This window comes from Prionailurus bengalensis, chromosome A1 (genome assembly GCF_016509475.1).
Source record: "Prionailurus bengalensis isolate Pbe53 chromosome A1, Fcat_Pben_1.1_paternal_pri, whole genome shotgun sequence".
In the NCBI taxonomy this organism is placed as follows: Eukaryota; Metazoa; Chordata; class Mammalia; order Carnivora; family Felidae; genus Prionailurus; species Prionailurus bengalensis.
Window position 1 is genome coordinate 50,506,991 of NC_057343.1, and position 13,086 is coordinate 50,520,076.

Consider the following 13,086-nt stretch of genomic DNA (forward strand, 5'->3'; position numbering starts at 1 on the left):
CTTTACCTTTAACTCCAGAAAATACGTTGAATATAGACAATTAAACTGTGAATTTTGATCTGTCTACAAAAACTAGTTTCTCTAATATCCATGAGCTGTTGTTTATGAGGGGGGATGGCATTTAGAATTTTCACAAAGAGAAGTAGGTAATTCTTACTACAAAGATGCCATTTTTTCTGAGTAAAATGTATATTGGTAAAAATTATTTTATGAACTAAGACATTTATAGAGTCCTTTTGGAAAGAAATTGCACAGCTGTTTATACATTCATTTTGGTCTTTCAGTGAGTGTGAAGTCACAGCAAGTGACCAAACACCACTGGAATGGCTTATCTGCAGAGTCAAGGGACTGCGGTCCATTCAGGAAATACTCTTTCTGGGATGTGGTAAAAGAACCTATTGGTTTTCTTGAGCCCATACCTAATCTTCTCAAATCCTGATTTTATTACCAGTGATAGACAATGTTCATATAGGACTCTACATGATTATAGTCAACCTGCAGGTAAAATTGGGGATTTCTCTTCTTTCACCTCAGAAAGAAGCTGTTAGTACTAGATAGCCCAGAATGGTAAAAAGAAAAAAAAAGTGCCTGGAACTTGCAGAGTCTCAACCCTAGAGACTAAGAAGTCAGACAATGATACAATCATGGCAGGTTTAGGAGGAAGAACTGAAGAGTTCACCAAGATCATGACAGCGGCTTTCTGGTGCCACCATAGCCTGGGTGCCAGGAGCAGCAGGAGGGAAACTGGCAGGAGGAGGGCTAGAGAACGGTAGTGTGCTGTGTTGGGGGGCTCTGCAGTTAGGCGCATCTGAGCCATGCTACTGCTTCTTTGCAAAGCAGTTCAGTTTGGTAAGCCTTAGTTTCTTTATTAGCAAAGTTGGAATAATATTAAGACTTTCTTTGTATTATATTAAATAATATATGAAAAGTGTATGATTTATTATCTGGCACATAGTTGGCATTCAACAACAGCAATAATAATTATTCAGATAGAGACTTCCCTAAAATTTGCTCTTGTTGTTTATACATTTTTAAAAAATATTTTTAAATGTTTTTTTTGAGAGAAGGAAAGAGTGAGCATGACAGGGGAGGGACAGAGAGAGAGGTGGACGGACAGAGGATCTGAAGTGGGCTCCACTCTGACAGCAGAGAACCCAGTGCAGGGCTTGAACTCATGAACAGCAAGATTATGACCTGAGCTGAAGTCAGACGCTCAACCAACTGAGCCACCCAGTCGCCCCTAAAATTTGATTTTCTAAGAGGAAAAGAGGAATGCCGGTCATCATTGTTGAAGTACTTCAGGGTAAGGAGTAGGGAAAAGGAAGGAATTGTATGAAGGAAGCCATTTTGGAAGATGAGAACAATACTTCGATATTTACTAGATAATTTATGAGAAATAGTATGTCAGAATATTGTGATGGGATCTTGAGTCAGAGATAGAATTTGTGAACTTTAATGTCTTGCAGATAATTAATGTCCCAGGAGGAAGATTATAGTGATAAAGAACTGGAAGTCTGTTGCCAGAAGGTACCTAGGGATGTGCAAGATTATTCTACTGTTACAAACGTGAAATGGTGGATGTAAGAAATGACCCCTGGCAAAAAAGAGATGGCCTGAAAATGCACTTTGAAAAAAGAAGATTTCCCAAAAGAAGCTAAGAAATAACATTCTTGAAGATATTTTTTGACACAACTATATTTGTAAATGCAGTGGTTTCTTATTTTGCACAAACGGAACAAAAAATGTGTCAAACATTTGCACTATGGATGCTAGGGCTTGGCCTCTTAATGCAGAGGAGGACATAGCATCTGCTCTGAAGGAGCACATAAAAAAAAAGTCATTTTATACCCAACAGTGCATTGCCGTGGAGGTATATTTGTCTGAAAAAGCCATAAATGCAACCGGACTAGAAATGCCATTTTCATGCTTAGAAACATAATCTAACTTCATACTAATTTGGAAGTCTATGTGTTATCTGTTCTCTGATTTGGAAGTTTGTCAAAAAGCAATGTAATTCTGATCTGACCACATATTTAAGGCATGAGAACATCCATCTGTAACAGTTTGTATTATTTTCATCATAGAATGTGGAATAAAATGTCTGATAACAGAAGACACCATATAGATACACGGTCATTTTGCTGTAAAAGACCATCTGCCTACCTCTGTACAACATGGTCAGAGAAGCATAAAATGAAGACCCAAATCCCTTTATATTCTTGAAGACCAGATGCCTTATGACATGACTGATAGTAGGGAGAGCTCCACCCCATTGTCTATCCAGAGGGTAGACGTTAGGTAATAGGCAAACGAACCAGCTGTCAGGAATCGGAAGCGCCATGGCATTTTAGCATTTCATCTTTAAAATTTAGGATCAAGCTTACATGTTCAGATTAGCAATTTTATGAGCTACCTTAGGAAAATAATGGCATTGCAGAATAGGCAAAATGTAGCTGTTTGGTGTGTTACACTAGCTATGGCCAGTACTTTAAAAATGCTATATTCTTGAGTTTTGAAATAAGTTCAATGCTTCTTTTCTTGGGAAATCATGAATTTAATGTTAAGTGTAATGCAGTGGATCAGGAACTGAAGTGTGAGCTGTTTGAATCCTGTGTCCGGATGGGGAATGCTCTGGAAACCTGGGCACTGGGAAGCAGAAACATGTTCCAAAACACTTCCTCCCAAGGCAGAAAAATTTTATAATACTTGACAGGGCATTGGGTGTAAAATGAAAATTAATAACAATGATTCTTTTTTCAGAGATGAGACTCTCACTTTTGCTGAAGTATTTTAATATGCTGCCTGATTAGAGACAATATGAGAAATGAGCCTCTCTGATTCTCATTTTTGGCTAAAAGTCTTGGCTGGCTGTTGGGACAATCTGTTATTGCTGGCTATTGCTCTGGGGGTGAGTTAATGCCAGCTATTCAGATGCTCACTAAAATCTATATTCACGTGGAATGATGGTTTTCTGCTTCCAAGTGATCAGCTTGCCATTTTTTTGCAGCACAAGCAAAAAAGACTGCCTTTCTGCCCCTTGGCCTTGCGGGAGTTTAGGGCCTGCAGCTCATATTCTCTGTACTTGCTCAAGCTCGTTAGTCAGTTTACAGCCATCTGTCTTTATACCATTAACCCACTTGATTGGACACCATACTGTTGTTTTCTGTGTCTGTTCTGGTAAATTATGTGCATCCTGAGTTGTTCTAATGACATGCTGTTCTAATGACAGCTCCCTCAGAGGGGATCTGGGTAGAGAATACCTCTGTGAGAATCTCAAACTGTGGCAGATTTTGGTCCTGGAGGGGGTGGGGAGCAAAAGGAGGGATCCAATAAGGGCAATCCTTGATTCTGCTATAGGAACAGTGAAAAAATGGAAAAATGGCATCTTTTACTGTCCATTGGGCATGGCTAGAATACAGGGAAGCATAAGAGAAAACCAAATGGAGACTGAAGCACTTTTCCAGCCTTGGTAGAAAACAATGCACGAGAGAGAATGACAACATGCAAACAGTTAGCAGTGGGAGCCTCAGGTTTCTCCTCTTCTTTCTTTAACTTGTCCCATTCCTGCCACATCCTGGATCATCTCCCTAAATTCTGCTCATGCTGCTTGAATAGGATAGAGATAAAGAGATAAAATCAGCCTGTGGTTCCCTGGAAGACCTTGCACAGTTTGAGAAGCAGAGCTCATACCCATCATAAGGAGAGAAGGCAGGATTCTGGGAGCAGAGCTAAAATAAATTTTTCTGTTGCCTCTCCAGAATTCTATAGCAGAATTTTAAGAAATGCTGCGAGTTGACAGTACCTCAAGATATTGCGTGCCGTCTCAGGAAAGAAAGAAATGAAAGTGACAGTGGTTGTATGTGAAGCAAGGAAGAGATGTATCTTTTTCCCATTTATTAATTTATTAAAAATGTAAGCTATAAATATAGATTTATGGATATTTATTTTATCATATGGGTTTTAATCCAGTTTTATTATTATTTATTTTATTGCTCAGAATTTTCTATTTTGCACCTAGGCTTATATTTTCCCTTTCCAATCTACTGCTTCTGTAAGGGGTCCTGGTTTCCTTTACTGGAGAATGATATTTAAAAACCAACATTTGGGAGCCAGACAGGTTAGTTGCTATTATGATGTCATTGCTTCCAGGCCCTTTCAGTAGACAAAACTAGGAACTATATGTATGCGTATCCACTCATGCATATATATATATGCATCTATAATTATTTCCGTACCTATTTGAAAAAATATTAAAATTCAGGTTATACTGTTACTCTCATTCTAATCCAACACAAGAAAATCCTTCGGTCTTTTCTTTTTTGTAACTGCCTCTCCTAATGGTAAGAACCTTGGCTTCCATTATTGACAATATATTTATTTATTTGTTCAATCCTAGTATGCATATAAGGTGGTTTCAGAATTGCTAACTCATGCTTCTGTGAGAAACACATTTACTGACTAGAATACTGTACTTATATATAGGGGTTTTTTTTGTCTTTAGGATCTAGGTTTATTTTGGTAATACATTTTATTTCCTTAAATTTAGTTTTCAAGGTGACCTTCTTCAATATGAGCTATAGGGAGATACTTATCACTCAAATAGATTTTTGGTGGTACAGGTTATCACTAGTGCACAGCAATGTGCAAACTGTTTGAAGATAACAGAGATACTTGTAATCTAAAAGAAAAAAAATTCACCTAAGTTTGCTTATTTCATAATTAGAAGTAGACACTTTGGTATAACTTTACCATTTTCCTAGTATCAGCTCAAACATCAATATTTCTGTGAAGTCTCAGAGCAACATGCTAAATTAAAGTAAGAGGGGAAGTCCATTCCATCACACAAAGTTTTGATTTCAGTTGTGGTATTAACAAATCAAAAAGACTCAAATGCTCCGTGCAGCTGTCCTGTTGAACAGAACTTAGCTTGTTCAGAGGATTTCAAAATAGTGGATATTAATCCATATTATGTCTGTGTGTGTATATCTCTATATATAATGTGGTACCTTCCTATAGGTTATTTGCACAATTTATAACCTCCAAGACTGATTTTTTTCCAACTTCATATTTAGTGGTAATTTTTCAAATCCGAAGGATACACAAGCAGTTCTTTAAAATTCCATCAGAAAATTAAAGTAAGAACACCTTGACATTTATACCTATTAGTATAGCAAAAGTTAAATAATGACAATGAATGAAAGTAATCCATTCATTCAATGCATATTAATTGAGTCTCTATTATATGCTAGATGTTGGGAAAACAGTTGCAGTTAAAACAGACAAATCTCTGTCTTTACAAGCTTATATTCCAGTGGAAGAAAGATGGACAATTAACAAAATAAGTATGTTGTATAGTATTGGAAAATGGTAAATGAGGTGAAGCAGAGAAAGCAGGAAAGGTGGGTAGGAAGTGTTAGGGTCTGGTTAGATCAGTTTCATTAGGATGGCCAGGGAAGGTATTATTGAAAAATAGACAATTAGGTAAAGACTTTAAAGGACGGGAGGGGAGAATCTGGGGGGACCATCAGCCTGCAGACCTCAAGGCATGAATGCATTCCGAAGAGCAGCACAGAGGTCAGGATGGCTCACGTGGAATGAATTAGAGGGTGTTTTAAGAGATGAGGATGGAAAGGTAATGAGGTGGGGTGTAGGGATAAACAGTGAGAAGCAGGCTGGGAGTAGAGTGTCTGAAGCTAACATTAGGGATGTAGCCTTTATTTTATTTGCAGAGGCAAGCACGGGAGGCTGTTGATCAGATGTGAGATGTGATGAAGATCTTGTCATTGCCAGCTAACTATATAACCTTCCGCAAACTCAGTTTCGTGCAGCCTACTCTGTCATTACCACCTCTTATCTTTTCATTTTACTTTCTCTAGAAACCCAGCTTCAGTAATTCTTTGATCCTGCCAGAACCTCCAGTCCGTTGATAACAGCTCCTTTCTCTTCTCCTTTATCCCTTGATATCTTCTCCCTACTTCTCAGCCTGGTGAAATCCTATGGTCAGGCAGTCATTATGATCATGCCATTGACTGCACCCATAATTCCCTTGCTCTTCTTTCTTTATTTTGTAGTTGTTTGGTAAAATCATAACCCTGGTTAAATTTGGCTCCCCATATTTTACACCTCAACTGGTGCAGCTAAATGAGGCAGGAGGGAAATCACATCTCCAGGACTGGTCTTACTTTGAATTCAAGACCATAAACCTCAGATACACTCTGAATGTCTCCAAGAAATCATGCCAGGCTTTACATCCCCATTCATACTCCCACCCTACAAGATGATTTATCACTTCCTTGTCCTGCCTGAAACCTGCAACACATTCTCTTCATCTTTCCCATCTTGCTTCCTGTCTTACTGAAATAATTAGAAAATCAGAAGAGGGGTGCCTGAGTGCCTCAGTTGGTTAAGCCTCCAACTCTTGATTTCAGCTTAGGTCATGATCCCACATTTCGTAGGTTTGAGCCTCACATCAGGCTCTGCGCTGATAGTGCAGAGCCTGCTTGGGATTCTCTTGCTCCCTCTCTCTCTGCCTCTGCCTTGCTCACTCTTCCTCTCTCTTTCTCTCAAAAGTAAATAAATAAACAACAACAAGAAAAGAAAATCAGAAGAAACCTTCCACAGAGTTTCACACCTATCTACCCATCATCAGTATCTGCCTGATACCTTGTGCTTTCTTGCCCGCAACAAGAAATAAACTTTAATGCTACTGTCCAAAGCTTATTTCTCGACCTTGTGCACTGGATCCCATTTTTCACTGTTTACTTAAACACATCACTCCTTTCATCCCACAGTATCAATTCTTTTACTCCCTTCTGGAACACACTCATTACTATGTGGGTGTTCCTTTCATTAAAACAACAATAACAAAAATTAAAAAAGAACAGTGAAAACATCTCCTTCAACCCTAGTTCCTTCACCAATCCATTCTTTGCTTTGCATTAGAGCAAAATTCTGCAGAAATGTCTCTGCTTATTGATTGTATTCTCTTTTAATTCTCTCTTACATTTATCTCCATCAGGGTTTCATCTTGACCATAACCACTAAAATTGTTGTTGTCAAGGTCTCAAGGTCACCTTTCCAAATCCCCTGCTCAATTCTTAGTCTTACATTACTTGATCTATCAACAGTATTTGTTTTTTTGTTTATTTTATTTTTTTAACGTTTATTTATTTTTGAGAGAGGGAGAGAGAGAGTGGGGGAGGGACAGAGAGAGAGGGAGATGCAGAATATGAAGTAGGCTTTAGTTTTTGAGCTGTCAGCACAGAGCCTGATGTGGGGCTCAAACCCACAAACCGTGAGATCATGACCCAAGCCGAAGTTGGAAGCTTAACTCACTGAGCCACCCAGGCATGCCTATCGACAGTATTTGTTAACAGTCAGTCCCTCATTCCTTTTCTTCACTGGCTTCCAGGACGCCAGACTCACCTGGTTTTCTTTTCACCTTATTTGTGGCTCCTCCTCAGACTCCTTTGCTGACTCCTTCACTGTTCCCTGCATCCTAATAATGGGGTGCCCAGAAGCTTAGCTCTTGTTTCTTTGTTTTGTTGACACTCATTTTCTTGGATCTTACCTAGTCTCATGGTTCTAAATACTCATATATCAACAACTCCCAAATTTATATCTCCAACAAAGACCATTCTCTTACACCTCACTTCCATTCATTAGAGTATTACTGTCTCTGTATCTTGAAAATATATTCAGTATACTTAGAATCTGATCACTTACCATTAATTCTGTTACTGTCACCCTGATGTATAGTCACCATTATTTCCTACTGAATTATCACAATGGCCTCATAATTGGTCTTTCAGATTCAGACCTCCTATACACTGTCAGCATAGTGGACAGTGGACAAAATGAGAATAGACTCTATGAGGTACTAGTGTGAAAGCAGGAAAGCTGAAGAGAAGTTAGCAGTAGAGGTGGTCAGATTCTGAATACATGTTGAAGGTTGATCCAATAGGATTTGTTGATTAGAGAGTCAGAATGCCTTCGAGGTTTTTGCCTTGAGCAATTGAGTGCATGGAGTTTGGTGAAAGAAGGGGGCTTCTACACTACAAATAACTCTAAAAATTTTCATTTTTTGAAAAGCCATATGGCAACTTGTAAGCCTTTTATATTCATACTTTTTGAACCACTGGTCCTATCTTGATTTTTTCAATAAAAGGAAAAGGCTCTGCGTATAAAAATGGTTATTATAATATCATTTACAGTGGTACAAAAATAACATGGAAAATATGTACAATATAACATTAAGTGAAAACATGATATGGTATGTTCACTAATAGAATACTGTATAATATTAATGGAAGTGGATAAATCAAAATCAGAATTTCCAGTAATAAATCAGTTAATTATGCTAGACCAGTGAGAAAATGAGGTATTCGTTTTAAGTTCAAATATTCTTACTGTTTTCTGTTTGCCTTTTTGTTTCTTATTTGGCAGATTCATAACTAAGACCAAAGTTGGCTGTTTTAGTCTTTATGACGTGTGTGTTTGCATTCTGTATGTTCATAATGGTTGAAGCCAGTAACCTAGGATTTTGCTTTGTCACAGTTTACCTGTAATCCATCAGCAAATCCTGTTGCCTCTCCCTTGTAAAAAAAATATTACTAAAATAATTTCTCATCACCTTCACTGTTGCTACTGTCCGAGTCACTATCGTGTCTTGCTTGAATTACCATGGTACCTTTTAAATTCATCTCCTTGCTTCTGACTCTCTGTAGTCTATTCTCTATACAATGGTACTTTAAAAATAATATCAAATCACATCACTCCTCTGCTCAAAACCCTAAAATAGCTTTCATCTTACTGAGAGTAAAAGCCAGAATCTCTACAGTAGTTCATAAGACCCTACATGATGCAGTCTCCGAAGATTGAACTCCTACTCTCTCCTTTTTCTTATTTGTCCCTGGCACACTGGCGTTCAGACTGTTATTTGTTTATTTATTTATTTATTTATTTATTTATTTTTTTATGAAATTTATTGACAAATTGGTTTCCATACAACACCCAGTGCTCATCCCAAAAGGTGCCCTCCTCAATACCCATCACCCACCCTCTCCTCCCTCCCACCCCCCATCAACCCTCAGTTTGTTCTCAGTTTTTAACAGTCTCTTATGCTTTGGCTCTCTCCCATTCTAACCTCTTTTTTTTTTTTTTCCTTCCCCTCCCCCATGGGTTCCTGTTAAGTTTCTCAGGATCCACATAAGAGTGAAACCATATGGTATCTGTCTTTCTCTGTATGGCTTATTTCACTTAGCATCACACTCTCCAGTTCCATCCACGTTGCTACAAAAGGCCATAGTTCATTTTTTCTCATTGCCACATAATATTCCATTGTGTATATAAACCACAATTTCTTTATCCATTCATCAGTTGATGGACATTTAGGCTCTTTCCATAATTTGGCTATTGTTGAGAGTGCTGCTATGAACATTGGGGTACAAGTGGGCCTATGCATCAGTACTCCTGTATCCCTTGGATAAATTCCTAGCAGTGCTATTGCTGGGTCATAGGGTAGGTCTATTTTTAATTTTCTGAGGAACCTCCACACTGCTTTCCAGAGCGGCTGCACCAATTTGCATTCCCACCAACAGTGCAAGAGGGTTCCCGTTTCTCCACATCCTCTCCAGCATCTATAGTCTCCTGATTTGTTCATTTTGGCCACTCTGGCTGGCGTGAGGTGATACCTGAGTGTGGTTTTGATTTGTATTTCCCTGATAAGGAGCGATGCTGAACATCTTTTCATGTGCCTGTTGGCCATCCGGATGTCTTCTTTAGAGAAGTGTCTATTCATGTTTTCTGCCCATTTCTTCACTGGGTTATTTGTTTTTCGGGTGTGGAGTTTGGTGAGCTCTTTATAGATTTTGGATACTAGCCCTTTGTCCGATATGTCATTTGCGAATATCTTTTCCCATTCCGTTGGTTGCCTTTTAGTTTTGTTGGTTATTTCCTTTGCTGTGCAGAAGCTTTTTATCTTCATAAGGTCCCAGTAATTCACTTTTGCTTTTAATTCCCTTGCCTTTGGGGATGTGTCGAGTAAGAGATTGCTACGGCTGAGGTCAGAGAGGTCTTTTCCTGCTTTCTCCTCTAAGGTTTTGATGGTTTCCTGTCTCACATTTAGGTCCTTTATCCATTTTGAGTTTATTTTTGTGAATGGTGTGAGAAAGTGGTCTAGTTTCAACCTTCTGCATGTTGCTGTCCAGTTCTCCCAGCACCATTTGTTAAAGAGGCTGTCTTTTTTCCATTGGATGTTCTTTCCTGCTTTGTCAAAGATGATTTGGCCATACGTTTGTGGGTCTAGTTCTGGGGTTTCTATTCTATTCCATTGGTCTATGTGTCTGTTTTGGTGCCAATACCATGCTGTCTTGATGATGACAGCTTTGTAGTAGAGGCTAAAGTCTGGGATTGTGATGCCTCCTGCTTTGGTCTTCTTCTTCAAAATTCCTTTGGCTATTCGGGGCCTTTTGTGGTTCCATATGAATTTTAGGATTGCTTGTTCTAGTTTCGAGAAGAATGCTGGTGCAATTTTGATTGGGATTGCATTGAATGTGTAGATAGCTTTGGGTAGTATTGACATTTTGACAATATTTATTTTTCCAATCCATGAGCAGGGAATGTCTTTCCATTTCTTTAAACCTTCTTCAATTTCCTTCATAAGCTTTCTATAGTTTTCAGCATACAGATCCTTTACATCTTTGGTTAGATTTATTCCTAGGTATTTTATGCTTCTTGGTGCAATTGTGAATGGGATCAGTTTCTTTATTTGTCTTTCTGTTGCTTCATTGTTAGTGTATAAGAATGCAACTGATTTCTGTACATTGATTTTGTATCCTGCAACTTTGCTGAATTCCTGTATCAGTTCTAGCAGACTTTTGGTGGAGTCTATCGGATTTTCCATGTATAATATCATGTCATCTGCAAAAAGCGAAAGCTTGACTTCATCTTTGCCAATTTTGATGCCTTTGATTTCCTTTTGTTGTCTGATTGCTGATGCTAGAACTTCCAGCACTATGTTAAACAGCAGCGGTGAGAGTGGGCATCCCTGTCGTGTTCCTGATCTCAGGGAAAAAGCTCTCAGTTTTTCCCCGTTGAGGATGATGTTAGCTGTGGGCTTTTCATAAATGGCTTTTATGATCTTTAAGTATGTTCCTTCTATCCCGACTTTCTCAAGGGTTTTTATTAAGAAAGGGTGCTGGATTTTGTCAAAGGCCTTTTCTGCATCGATTGACAGGATCATATGGTTCTTCTCTTTTTTTTTGTTAATGTGATGTATCACGTTGATTGATTTGCGAATGTTGAACCAGCCCTGCATCCCAGGAATGAATCCCACTTGATCATGGTGAATAATTCTTTTTATATGCCGTTGAATTCGATTTGCTAGTATCTTATTGAGAATTTTTGCATCCATATTCATCAGGGATATTGGCCTGTAGTTCTCTTTTTTGACTGGGTCTCTGTCTGGTTTAGGAATCAAAGTAATACTGGCTTCATAGAATGAGTCTGGAAGTTTTCCTTCCCTTTCTATTTCTTGGAATAGCTTGAGAAGGATAGGTATTATCTCTGCTTTAAACGTCTGGTAGAACTCCCCTGGGAAGCCATCTGGTCCTGGACTCTTATTTGTTGGGAGATTTTTGATAACCGATTCAATTTCTTCGCTGGTTATGGGTCTGTTCAAGCTTTCTATTTCCTCCTGATTGAGTTTTGGAAGAGTGTGGGTGTTCAGGAATTTGTCCATTTCTTCCAGGTTGTCCAATTTGTTGGCATATAAGTTTTCATAGTATTCCCTGATAATTGTTTGTATCTCTGAGGGATTGGTTGTAATCATTCCATTTTCATTCATGATTTTATCTATTTGGGTCATCTCCCTTTTCTTTTTGAGAAGCCTGGCTAGAGGTTTGTCAATTTTGTTTATTTTTTCAAAAAACCAACTCTTGGTTTCGTTGATCTGCTCTATAGTTTTTTTAGATTCTATATTGTTTATTTCTGCTCTGATCTTTATTATTTCTCTTCTTCTGCTGGGTTTAGGCTGCCTTTGCTGTTCTGCTTCTAGTTCCTTTAGGTGTGCTGTTAGATTTTGTATTTGGGATTTTTCTTGTTTCTTGAGATAGGCCTGGATTGCAATGTATTTTCCTCTCAGGACTGCCTTTGCTGCATCCCAAAGCGTTTGGATTGTTGTATTTTCATTTTCGTTTGTTTCCATATATTTTTAAATTTCTTCTCTAATTGCCTGGTTGACCCACTCATTCGTTAGTAGGGTGTTCTTTAACCTCCATGCTTTTGGAGGTTTTCCAGACTTTTTTCTGTGGTTGATTTCAAGCTTCATAGCATTGTGGTCTGAAAGTAAGCATGGTATAATTTCAATTCTTGTAAACTTATGAAGGGCTGTTTTGTGACCCAGTATATGATCTATCTTGGAGAATGTTCCATGTGCACTCGAGAAGAAAGTATATTCTGTTGCTTTGGGATGCAGAGTTCTAAATATATCTGTCAAGTCCATCTCATCCAATGTCTCATTCAGGGCCCTTGTTTCTTTATTGACCATGTGTCTAGATGATCTATCCATTTCTGTAAGTGGGGTGTTAAAGTCCCCTGCAATTACCACATTCTTCTCAATAAGGTTGCTTATGTTTATGAGTAATTGTTTTATATATTTGGGGGCTCCGGTATTCGGCGCATAGACATTTATAATTGTTAGCTCTTCCTGATGGATAGACCCTGTAACTATTATATAATGTCCTTCTTCATCTCTTGTTACAGCCTTTAATTTAAAGTCTAGTTTGTCTGATATAAGTATGGCTACTCCAGCTTTCTTTTGGCTTCCAGTCGCATGATAAATAGTTTTCCATCCCCTCACTCTCAATCTAAAGGTGTCCTCAGGTCTAAAATGAGTCTCTTGTAGACAGCAAATAGATGGGTCTTGTTTTTTTATCCATTCTGATACCCTATGTCTTTTGGTTGGCGCATTTAATCCATTTACATTCAGTGTTATTATAGAAAGATACGGGTTTAGAGTCATTGTGATGTCTGTATGTTTATGCTTGTAGTGATGTCTCTGGGACTTTGTCTCACAGGGTCCCCCTT